The following is a 13,392-nucleotide window of genomic DNA, read 5'->3' as shown; positions in this document are numbered from 1 at the left end:
AGTGTAATTTCTTCAGTATTGTCCCATGACAAGATATAATTAAAACATTGCAGAAATGAGAGGGGTGTACTCACTTTTTGTGAGATACTGTAGATGTGACGTTCTGTTGTTAACCTTGGTTAAACAGGGACCAAGGTCACAAGTTACCATAGCAGCACTATGCGCATTTTGGAGATGTATATGTAGATGTAGCTAAAGTATACATTCTGTAGATATGATGTTAGGCCTCTTTTATTATTATAACAACTTATAACTAACTACAACTATAACAAGGTACAATACTGTAAATATGTTTTCAGAAGTCTTTTATTACAACAACTTCTTTTATAACGAAGTACAACACTGGAAATATGTTTTTAGAAATCTTATTATAACAGCTTTTTTTTCTTTTGGCTGGAAACAATCTGCGATACAGTGAAGCCGCGATAAAGAAAACGCGATAAACAAATGTGAAATTTTGAATGTGCCATTAAGAATAAATGGTGAAAAATTTGCCATAAATTTGCGAATTTTGCGAAAACTGAATATTTTTTGAATGAGAAAAATGCAAGCGCTCATCTCGTGAATATTTGGAATACGTCAAAAGATTCAAGATTCAAGAGTTTTTATTTGCCATGTTTGAGCGTGCCAAACAAGGAGTTTGACTTCGGTACATCACAGCCTCTGTTCAATATTTAGTGGAATGGAGTGAATTGGTTGAATTACTATGTGGAAGGAGTAGCAGGACAGACAAGTGAGGAGAAAATAATTTAATAACTAGAAAATGCAATTTCTGGAGAAATTGCATGTGAAGGCAAAGACTATGAATAACTTCTTGGGGAATGCTGCCGAATGATGTTGAAGTGCGTTCAATTGCTTGAGAAATGTAGAAAATAGAAGTGTAAAACAACATTTTGTAGAATTTGTGGTGAATTTCAAAATTGAAAATTTGTCATTTTTGGTGAGTGGGAAGTTGTAGAAAAGGTAGGAAAATGATGAAGAGTTGAAAGTTGGAACGGGTTAAATTGGTTACAAAAAGCTCGGTGGCCTAGTAGTAGAGTGTCCGCCCTGAGACTGGAAGGTTGTGGGTTCAAACCGCGGCCGGGTCATACCAAAGACTATAAAAGTGGGACCCATTGCCTCCCTGCTTGGCACTCAGCATTAAGGGTTGGAATTGGGGGCTTAGATCACCAAATGATTCCCGAGCGCGGCACCGCTGCTGCTCACTGCTCCCCTCTCCCCCAGGGGATGGATCAAAATCACATGGGGATGGGTTAAATGCAGAAGACAAATTTCACCACACCCAGATGTGTGTGTGACGATGATCATTGGGACTTTAACTTTAAATGTAGAAATTAGAGTTGAAAAACGAAATTTTGGAGAATTTGGCGTAAATTTCAAAATTGAAAATTTTGAACTTTTGGTAAGTGGAAAGTTGTGGAATAGGTAGGAAAAAGATAAACAGTTGAAACTTGGAACGGGTTGAATCGGTTACAAAATGTAGATGTTTGAGTAAATGATGAATGCCTCATAGAGAATGAATGGAAATTTAAATAAAAATTGCGCCCAAAATTTTTGAAATTTGGAACAAAACGAAAACTACAGGTTCAAGAGGTTCACTTTGGAGTTCAAAGAAAGAATCCAAGATGGCCACCACACTGGAAGTGGGGTTCAAGAGTTGAATTGTGTAAGCATTGTGGAAGTGGCGGTGAAGGGGGTGAATATGGTAAGCATGAGGTAAACAAAGTGAATTAAGTTGGAATGGGTTGAAAAATTGAGAAATTAAAGTAGAAAAATGAAATTTTGGAGAATTTGGTTGAATTTCAAATTTGAAAATTTGGAATTTTTGATAAGTGGGAAGTTGTGGAACAGGTAGGCAAAAGATGAACAGTTGAAATTTGGAATGGGTTGAATTGGTTGAAAAATGTCAAGTCAAGTTTATTTGTTTAGCCCTAAATCACAAGCAGTCTCAAAGGGATTCACATAGGCAAAAAATTGACAATTTTCTCAACGCATCCCCTGATCTTAAGCTCCCAAAAGGGCAGGGAAAAACTTAAAAAAACCCTTCCAGGGGAAAATGAGAAACCTTGAGAAGGGACCACAGTTGGAAGGATCCCCCTTTCAGGATCACCAGGCTGCAATGGATGCAGAGAGGGCACAAGTAATACATAATATGAACATCAATGAAACAGTGGATGTCTAAGTCAAAGCAAAGAGCTGCCGGAGGTGCCCTCGATTGTCCTGGCAGTGTCTTCGAGGAGGGTAAGCTGCAATTCCCTCATCCTGAAGTGGTCCACGAGAATCCAGATAGCCGCTGTCAGCTTGGGTGTCACCTAACCACCTCCCCAGCCAGGGAGGGGTGGGGGGAGAGGGGATGGGGAGAGGGAGCGAAAACAAACTACAGCCCAATCTACAGCCCAATCGGCCATTACAGGTTAATTAAAGGCCATATCATAGAAATGATTAAATTTAAACGTGTCTTAAATGTTTCTAGTGAGGTAGCAGTTCTAATATCCATTGGTAGGGCATTCCAAAGCTCTGGAGCCCGAATAGAAAAATCTCTAGACCCTGCAGACATTTTCTTGGCCCTCGGTGTCACTTAAAGACTAGCGTTTTGCGAACGAAGGTTACGAGACGGAACATAAGGAACAACTAGGTCGACGAGATATGAAGGCGCTAAGCCATGCAGTGATTTATAGGTTAATAGAAGAACCTTGAAGTTTCATCTTAAATGGACAGGGAGCCAATGTAAGTTGGCTAATATTGGGATAATGTGATCAAATTTTCTTGTCCGTGAGAGCAGCCTTGCAGCAGCATTTTGTACTAACTGTAGACTTTTGATGCTGGACTTCGGAAGACCAGCGAATAATGCATTACAGTAGTCCAGGCGCGACGTGATGAACGCATGTATAATAGTTTCCACATCACCGGTCGAGAGGGTCGGACGAATCTTAGCAATATTACGAAGGTGAAAAAACACAATTCTGGTTATATTCTTAATGTGCTTTTGAAAGGAGAGCGTTTGGTCAAATATTACCCCAAGATTAGTTATAGTATCGCTCTGAGTGATCGTATGGTTATCTATAGTTATAGTGGTTTTCTTAAATAAGTGTTAACGACTTCGATCAACATCTCAGTTGTATCTGGGTTAAGACGAAGGAAGTTGAGAGACATCCATTGCTTGATCTCCGCAAGGCACACCTCAAGATTACAACAGTCCCGCGGATCTGTCATCGATAACGGCATATATAGTTGGGTGTCATCCGCGTAACATTGAAAACTAATATTATATTTACGTATTATGTCCCCAAGTGGAATCATATAAATATTAAATAGAATTGATCCGAGTACCAATCCCTGTGGGACACCGCACGTAACATTATAGAGCTCAGAGGACGTATTGCCATGGACCACTCGGTGCGTCCTGTCTGATAGATAGGAATAGAACCAGCTTAGTGCTGACCCTGAAATACCAACACAACTTTTAAGACGCTCTAATAAAATATTGAAGTCTTCAGTGTCGAAGGCAGCACTAAGATTGAGTAGTAACAATACCGATGAAGTGTTTGAATCCATAGCTATGAGGAGATCGTTATTCTCTTTAGCAAGTGCTGTCGCAGTGGAATGATTAGCTCTTAAACCAGACTGAAAAGATTCATATCGATTATTGGCGACCATGTAATCAAAAAGCTGCTGCGCTACTACTTTTTCAAGAAGTTTTGCTATGAATGGGAGGTTTGAAACTGGCCTATAATTACTGAGACAGTCCGGGTCAAGATTTGGTCGCTTAAGTAACGGTTTAATGATAGCGGTTTTAAAGGCTGTTGGCACTATCCCAGAGGAGACAGACAGATTATATTTAAGACGGACAGTCCTAAAATTTGAAATAATTCTTTAAGTAGTTTGGCTGGAAGCAGGTCGAGTAAACATGTTGTTTGTTTAGCCGCACTAACCAATTGTGTAAGCCTTTCAAGGGACACACTTTTAAAATTTGAGAGGGTTATTGCATGATCATCAGCGCCGGTAATCGGCGGTCTCGACTGAGCGATTCGAATTGTATTCTTCATCTCATCCCTAATGGATTCAATCTTTCGAGCAAAAAATGTCATGAACTCGTCAACTGACTGGAAGGAGCTATGGGGGGGTCAGCTGGCGTAGTGTAAGCTTTGCCACTGTATGAAATAGGTATTTAGGATTGTTTTTATTGAGATTAATGACGAGGTTTTTGCTCAGATAAGCGCATCTTTATATTTCAGGAGACTGTCATGCCATGCCTGATGGAAAACCTCAAGTTTGGTTAAACGCCATCTGCGCTCCTGCTTTCTACATAATTGCTTAAGCGTACGTGTTTCATCTGTGAACCACGGAGTAGGCAATCTATGGCGAGTTTTCAAACGTAGCGGCGCCACAGAGTCGATGGCATTTAACAATGTCGCATTGAATTCATTTGTAAGATTATCAATAAAGCCGATAAATGCGGTAAATATGGCAGTTGCCGGCAACAGTAACTCGGATAGCGCAGTCGCAGTTACGGAGTTAATATTACGGCTGCTGTAATTCTGATTGCACTTTTGTCTTTGACGAAGAACTGAAATTTCTAATTTTATTAAGTAATGACCAGACATAACAGTAGTGTATGGCAGTACTGTTATATTTGAGGTTGCAAGTCCTCGGGATAATACCAGATCTAAAGTATTTCCATTCTCATGCGTTGCTGCCTGTACGGCTTGCGTAAAATCAAGCGTATCAGTTAAAGTCTGAAATGCCGAAGTAAGTGGCTCTGACGGTAAATTCATGTGGATATTGAAATCGCCCATGATTATTATATTATTTGTATTTGTCACTAGTTCAGCCACAAATTCTGAAAATTCATCCAGCAAGCCAGAGTAAGCCCCGGGTGGACGGTAAATAGCAGCAAGATAAAATGACGGTAAAGCGGTGGATCAGACAGTGAGAACTTCAAATGTTTTAAATACGTTAATCGAACAAGGCCTAAATCTAAGCTCAGAATTTGAGATGAGGGCGACACCCCCACCCTTTTTTCGAGGACGCGCCACATGCCAGCTCACAATATTTTGAGGCGAGGCCTCGTTAAGCGGCAGCAGTTCATTAGATTTTAACCAGGTCTCGCAAAGACCAAAAACGTTTAGATTATGTTCCGTGATGAGGTCATTTACGAGAACTGCTTTTGTATGAAGCGACCTAATATTCATAAAACCGAGTTTAAGTGTAATCGGTCGATCAGGGTTCGTATCTATTGAAGGATTTTTAAACGAAATGCGAGTAAGATTGTGTTCTCTAGGCCTGACATCACCTCTCAAGTGTTTATTAGCGCGGTGGGACGATACGACCGTGGGAATTTGATAGTAAATATTTGTTACACATGGGCACCGTTTCATCAGCGATACCGGTCGGGGTGGAGTGATTGGATTTGTCTACTACCCCAGTAGAAAGTGTGTTCACGTGTACTGTAGCACTATTCAAACTGTGACGCTCTAGTCTACACAAGGAGCTATGTGCATGCTGGAAGTCTATCCTAGTGCTAGTTAACTTTAACTTAACAGACTCCAAACCCATCCTAACAGGTGGTCTAATCACCTGTGTCCCGGCCTGCTCTAAAGTGACCTCTCATGAGTGGCTCAAAAATTAATCTATATTCCTAGAAAGAGTGAAGGCGCCTTCACGGTTAGGCCGTCCTTCCTCAGCAGGTCAGGGCGGCCCCAGAAGGAGGACCAGTTATCTATAAAATACAGTCCCTGCTTTTTACAGAAACCAGCCATCCATAGATTAAGGGAGACTAATCTGCTAAACCTCTCATCAGTGCCTCTCCCAGGCAGGGGGCCAGAGACAAATACTCGATGCCGACTCATCTTTCTGGCGAGATCACGAGTCCTCGTTATGTTTTTCTTTGTGATCTCTGATTGTCTCATCCTAACATTATTGGCGCCGACGTGTTTCACTATGTCCGAGTAGCTAGTGTTGTTGGAACTACGCTGTTGACTAGGCCTATTGTGAGTCAGCTCCCTAAAATTAGCTTCTATGTCGGGTGCTCTGTCCCCAGGAGTACACATTACCGTGGCTGGATTTTTAAGCGTAATATTTCGGGTAATGGAGTCCCCTATTACCAAATGCGAGGGCCAGTAGACAGAGATGACTTTGGACGGCTATGCGTCTTACCTGGCTCATCGCAATTAGCAAGCCGCTTGGGGCTAATGCTAACTGGGCTAGCGGGCTGACTACAGTCCGCGTCTGTGTCCGTCACATCTACTGTTATCACACTATTCTGCTCTAGCTGGCGGACACGTCCCCCTAGCAGGGACAACCTCTCTAAGAGAAGGGTGCAATTGGTGCACAAAGCCGTACAAACCTCTTGATCTGCAGCCATACTTTGTGTCCGAAGATCGACGGTAGACAAACGGCCACGAAGCCTCCGCTCTCTCACGCCCTCTCAAGAAGCAGGAAATGCAGAGTAGGAAAACGAAATTTTGGAGAATTTGGTTGAATTTCAAATTTGAAAATTTGGAATTTTTGGTAAGTGGGAAGTTGTGGAATAGGTAGGCAAAAGATGAACAGTTGAACACTGGAATGGGTTGAATCGGTTGAAAAATGTAGAAGTTAGAGCAAATGTTGAATCCCCATAGAGAATGAATGGTAATTTAAAACAAAAATTGAAGGAATAAAATTTGGAACAAAACGAAATATACGGGTTCAGGCGAAATATACGTGTTCAGGAGGTTCACTTTGGGGGTTAAAATGTTGAAACGGGTTGAATCGGATGAAAATTGTAAATGTTAGAGCAAATTTAGTTATTTAGGGCACTTGTTAAAATAAGGTCACTTCGAGTTTATTTGGGGCACATCTGGTTAAATTTAGGGCACTTCCGGTTTATTTTAGGTTACTTATGGTTTGAAAAGGTCACTTCCGGTTCATTTTGGTCATTTCCAGTTTGATTTGGGGCACTTCCGGTTTGCATTAGGTAACTTCCGATTCAACTTAGGTCACTTCTGGTTTAGCTGAGGGCACTTCCGGTTTATTGGGGTCACTTCCGGTTTTAAAAGGTCACTTCCGGTTTGATTCGGGGTCATTTCTGGTTTACCTGAGGTCACTTCCGGTTTTTTGGGGTCACTTCCGGTTTGAATTGGGGCACTTCCGGTTCATTCTGGGTACATTGGGGGCACTTCAGGGTCAATACAAGATGGCCGTCACACTGGAAGTGGGGGTCAAGGGTTGAAATGTGTAAGCATAGTGGAAGTGGGGGTGAAAGGGGTGAATATGGTAAGCATAAGGTGAACAAAGTGAATAAAGTTGCAATGGGTTGAATCGGTTGAAAAATTTAGAAATTAAAAGGGAAAAATTTGGAAAATTTGGTGTGAATTTCAAAATTGAAAATTTGGAATTTTTGGTAAGTGGAAAGGTGTGGAATAGGTAGGCAAAAGATGAACAGTTGAAAGTTGGAACGAGTTGAATCGGTTGAAAAATTTAGAAATTAGAAGTGAAAAATGAAATTTTGTGAAATTTTGTGAAATTTGCAAAATTCTGTGCTAATTTTAAACGTGAAAATGTGAAATTTTTGAATTTGGCAATTTTGGGAATGTCCCCAATGTGATTTGAATGTGCTGAATGATGTGAATTTCAAACTGGATAGATGTTTTTTCATAGTTTGGGTGGGGCGGCGACTTGTACTGAGGAGCGACTTATATGTGAAGTTTTTCATAAATTTTCAAAATTAAAAAAAAATAAAGTCGAATCGCGATGTAGCAAGGGATTACTGTAATTTGAATTTCAAGCGACGTCAGCGGCGGTTGTTTACATAAAGGACAAAGATTCGATCACGGGATGACAAACATGACGAAGTGCCCCACGTGCTACCAGCATCATTAGCGGCTTTGTTTGTAAGTGACACGGAGTACGAAGAGTTTGAAGGATTTAATGATTCGGAGCGACACAGAAAGTTTGATAAACTATCATGGCTTTTACGCACTCCCGGTCGTACTCTACGGAGCTGTCTTTCACCTCCGTGGATGGAAGTCAGGGGCCGACGCTCGGCCGGGTGGCTGTCCGGGGACTGTGGATGGGGCTCGGACATGGGTTTTACGCACGCCCGGTCCTACTCTACGGAGCTCTCTTTCACCTCCGTGGATGGAAGTCGGGGGCCGGCGCTCGGGCGGGTGGCTGTCCGGGGACGGTGTTTGGGGCTCGCACATGGCTTTTACGCACGTCCGGTCCTATTCTATGGAGCTCTCTTCCACCTCCGTGGCTGGAAGTGCCATCTCCGGGGATGGAAGTCCACGCCGCCACACGCCTGGAAGTCCACGCCGGTGCTTGGGGCCGTGTGGCGGTGAACAATTTACGTTATAGTTTTTTGATATATTTTATTTCGTGTTGCAATTTGTATGTTATCGTTGCAGTTGAGTAGTTGTTGGCTCATTGAACTCTTGTTTAAATAAAGAGCCGTTTACCAAACTCACGTCTTTCCTTGTACTTTGTTAACGCTACAATATAGTTATATACTAGATCTGTGTAATATCGACGAGGCTGACGTCAGGGCACACGCGCGGCATTGTTGACAAAAGACGAGGAATTTGATCGATGGATTTAATGATTTGGAGTAACAGATGGTTTGATAGTATTATTGCTTATATAATAGTTATTTGATATATAATTTGGAGTGACACAGATGGTTTGATAACATTATTGCCTATATAATAGTTATTTGATATATAATTTATATATCGTTAAATTGGCCTGTAGAATATTTTCAAGTGCAACCGCCGTCAGCGGCGCACATTTATGTTGACATAAAGGACTGTCGATGGATTTAATGAATTGGAGTGACACAGATGGTTTTATCAATGTGTTTATATGCAATAGTTATTTGAATAACTGAATGTTACGTCAGGCCCGTTCTCAGCTCTTCGTTTGTGTTTATGTCACGTTAGCATACCTATCATTTAGCCTGTTGTTACTCGTTCATGTCTGTTATTGGTGTTGGATTTTGTCGAATAAATTTCCCCCAAAATGCTACTTATACTCTGGAGCGACTTATGTATGTTTTTTTCATGTTATTGTGCATTTTATGGCTAATGCGACCTATATTCCGGACCGACTTTTAGTCCGAAAAATACGTTCATAAAGGACAGGAATAACAATAGTGTGAAGGTCTTCACCTTCATTCTAATAAAATAAGGACAGGAATAAAAATAGTGTGAAGGTCTTCACCTTCACACTAATAAAGGACAGGAATAACAATAGTGTGAAGGTCTTCACCTTCACACTAATAAAGTAGAATAACAATGTGTGAAGGCCTTCGCCTTCACACAATAATAAAGTAGAATAACAATGTGTGAAGGCCTTCGCCTTCAGACAATAATAAAGGACAGGAATAACAATAGTGTGAAAGTCTTCACCTTCACACTAATAAAGGACAGGAATAACAATAGTGTGAAGGTTTTCACCTTCACACTAATAAAGGACAGGAATAACAATAGTGTGAAGGTCTTCACCTTCACACTAATAAAGTAGAATAACAATGTGTAAAGGTCTTCGCCTTCACACAATAAAGTAGAATAATGTGTGAAGGCCTTCGCCTTCACACAATAATAAAGGACAGGAATAACAATAGTGTGAAGGTCTTCACTTTCACACTAATAAAGGACAGGAATACGATAGTGTGAAGGTGAAGGCCATCGCCTTCACACAATAATAATAATAAAGGACAGGAATAACAATAGTGTGAAGGTCTTCACCTTCACACTAATAAAGGACAGGAATAACAATAGTGTGAATGTCTTCACCTTCACACTAATAAAGTAGAATAACAATGTGTGAAGGCCATCGCCTTCACACAATAATAAAGGACAGGAATAACAATTGATTGATTGATATATTGATATCTTTATTTCGAACATCCAAAACAAAAAAGAAAAAACAAAACAAATCACACTCTAAAGTGCCACATATAAGTCCTGTCAAACGCACCTCTTGGATTAAGGTGCCCCCGGCTTCCCGGTAACGGGTTTGTTTTAGCCGGGTTCGGAGATTCCTCCGTAATCTAACAACCCGAGTTAAATTAACTCCACCGGAATCAATCTAATTTCTGTACGACGCCAATCCCTCTCAAGTCACCTGAAGCTCGAGCCGAGTAACTCAATTCGAGGCAAGACTTCGAAGTGACCGCATCGTAATGATGGCTCCGCGCTAGTGTTTGAAGTTCTTATTCGTTACGGATCTTTTTTAGATGTCTTTGTTAAGACCTCAGGGATTCGTTTGTATAGCGCACCCAAGCACTAGTTTTGCCGAAGTAAATGTTGATATGGGTCCGTTCCACTTGGTCGCTCATGCAGCAAGCCGACCAACTTTTTTATTCGAAAGAGAATCGAATTAATAAAAGTGTGACAATAATAGCATTTAAGAAGAAAATTAATGCACTTTATATGATTAATTCTAACTTCCTATACGTAGATCTAGCACTTAACCGTCGGAGTTCTTCACCCCACTTAATTGCTTTAAAAAGAATAACAACTTTCTTAAACCGGATAAAAATGTCGTGCTCTATTTAGATTTGCCCAATAATTAATGTGGAAGGCAAGTCTATTTTTTGATCGTGTCCCGTTTAACTTTTGACGCGGCCCGACAAATTTAGGAACTGGGCCGCGCCCGACGGACAATCGAAATACTTTTATCCTCCACCAACTCCAATGATTTATTTTAACCGTCGTCGTTATTTTATTTAGAAGAAGTAAATTTCCAACAATTCACTTTTAACGAAATCCACTCTTCCCTTAAATATTTACGAAAGTTATTCAATTCTCTAACTTGCTCGGAGTTACTTTTTCCGCGGCCTGTCAAAAAGGGGAAGCGGGCCTGAGCCTTTCAAATAGTTAAATAACTTTCCGTTCTACACAAAACCAATAATCCGATTTAAACACCTCCGTTAATTTATTCAGACGAAACAAACTTTCGAACGGATCGAAATTCACCCGTGGCTCAAATAACTACGGAAGTTATTCAAGTCTCTAACTTGTTCGGAGTTATATTTTACGCGGCCCGTCAAAAAGGGGAAGCGGGCCTGAGCCTTTCGAATAGTTAAATAACTTTCCGTTCTACACAAAACCAATAATCCGATTTAAACACTTCCGTTAATTTATTTTATTTAAATCGGCCCCAAACCATCGGTTGCATATTCAGTACAAATCCGCGCACAACGAAGTAAGTAATATACAAAACACATTTATTGAAGAAACATGGAATAGAATTACAAATCTCAATTACTCCAGAAACCGAACAATTTCACTCACTGATACCCGTGTTAATAAAATCATCCAATCCCAGAACAATTCGACTGCAAAACACAGTTCATGAAAGAGGGAAGAGGTAAATACCAGCTGCGTGCTATTTTTGGTGGAAGCAAAGTCGAGTGATCAATTCGATCTTACTTCTAAAATCCAAATTAGAGAAACAGGCTGGCCTCGAGGGAGCCGGCGGCCCGATGACTATTCCCCCCTCTCGCTAAAATACATAAAAACGGTAAACCCTCACCTATTTCTCCTTTAAAGTTGTCCAGTCCAATTTTTGGGAGTAAATCCAAGTTAATTTCAGTCCAGTGATCCTGCGTCTCACACAAAGATCTTCGGGACTTTGGAAAAAAAATCTTGAAACTCCTCCGGGCTTCTTCACGTATGCGCGCTCTTTTGGGGGAAAAAGCCCTGAAGCTGTCCCTGCAGGACTTTTTATAGACTCCTCAGTCCCCCCCCCCTCCCCTTCTTTGTCCTATACCTTCCCTATAGGGTAAGACTGCCCAGCTTTCCCACGCCTATAGAGTGAACTGGTCAGTTTTCCCACGCCTACTATAGAGTAGGAGTGCCCAGTTTTCTTCCCACGCTTGGACATCTGTGGCCTTCATCAACTGTTTCCGCCCTGACCACGCAGTACTTTCCACCAAATGCACAGCTAGCCCCTGGTAAAACCTTTCGCTTCCCCTTTTCTTCTCTTCCTGTTCCATGAAAATAACTTTTTAAAGTTACGCTTCAATTAACTCTGAAATAAAAATCCAAACCCTTGACCTACTTTTCTAAACAATTTAGGTCACGCCACTATTCTCATAGTGACGGGTCTCTTGATCGAATTGACAAATAATATTGCTTAAAGCAGTTACAGAATACATTTTTAGCCAAGCAAAGAAATCAAAAAATAAAAATCACATTTGTGCTTCCCCAAACAATTTATGTCACGCCACTATTCTCATAGTAACGGGTCTCTTGATCGAATTGACAAATAATATTGCTTAAAGCGGTTACAGAATACATTTTTAGCCAAGCAAAGAAATAAAAAAATAAAAATCACATTTGTGCTTCCATGCGTGACTCACACTCCGACACCGTGTTCCTCTTTTATTTCTATTTTAACTGGCTTAGCTTATTCTGGCCCCTCTTTTGGTTCTGCGTTTTGGTCTGGCGCCATCTTTTGGACAAATTTGGAATTTCAACTCTGCCAATTTATTCCTGTGAACAATCCATATTCTACCATTTGCATCATCTCTACCCCCAATGTTACATGACAGTCCATACAACAAACAAACAAAATATAAACCAACAAACTGAAAAAAAATACATAAATAAATAATAATAATAATAATACATAAGTAAATAAATCAATAAAGAATGCTCGAAAAGGAGTAGGAAGAACCATAGCTTTTTAGATTCCTACCCCTTTCTCACTTTATCCATTAAACCAATGATTCAACATATACTGTAATTCTACAACAGAACACAAGTAGATACACTTTCACACTTAGTTTTCTGTTTCATTTTAACTTGTGTGTAGCCCTTTGGCACTTTTAGCCTTTGTACCCGCTAAACAACATATTTTTCTACATTCTTTTAAACTGGTGGATATTTGGACTTTGCTTGAGTTCCTCACTTAGATTGTTCCATAGTTTGACCCCAGTTATAGTGATACAGAAACTTTTTAAGGTTGTTCTTATGTTTACAATTTTGAAGTTGTGATTCCCCCTTAACTTATAACCTCCCTCCCGATTCCTAAATAAGTTTTGGATATTTTCTGGTAGTTGTTTTGCTTTTGCCCTATACATGATGATTGCTGTTTGATAAGATACTATGTCAGTGAATTTCAATAGTTTGGATTGTATGAAAAGTGGATTTGTGTGTTCCAAGTAGTTGACTTTATGAATAGTCCTTATTGCTCTTTTCTGCAGAATGATAAGTGGCTGTAGTGAAGTTTTATAAGTATTCCCCCAAACCTCAGCACAGTAATGCAAATAGGGCAAGACAAGAGAACAATAAAGTGTACAAAGTGAATAATAGTGTTTATTTATTAGTGTGAAGTTCTTCACCTTCACACTAATAAAGGACAGGAATAACAATAGTGTGAATGTCTTCACCTTCGCACTTATAA

General features: G+C 40.4%; 1 protein-coding gene across 9 annotated transcripts in view; it reads left to right on the top strand.

Moving 5' to 3' along the window:
• Positions 1-13,392, top strand: part of gtf2h2 (general transcription factor IIH, polypeptide 2) — a 103,195-nt gene that overhangs the window by 15,236 nt on the left and 74,567 nt on the right. The window lies entirely within an intron of this gene.

This window comes from Syngnathus scovelli, chromosome 3 (genome assembly GCF_024217435.2).
Source record: "Syngnathus scovelli strain Florida chromosome 3, RoL_Ssco_1.2, whole genome shotgun sequence".
Classification (NCBI taxonomy): domain Eukaryota; kingdom Metazoa; phylum Chordata; class Actinopteri; order Syngnathiformes; family Syngnathidae; genus Syngnathus; species Syngnathus scovelli.
The sequence above is the reverse complement of the archived record's forward strand: the minus strand, read 5'-3'. Positions and strand labels throughout refer to the sequence as shown.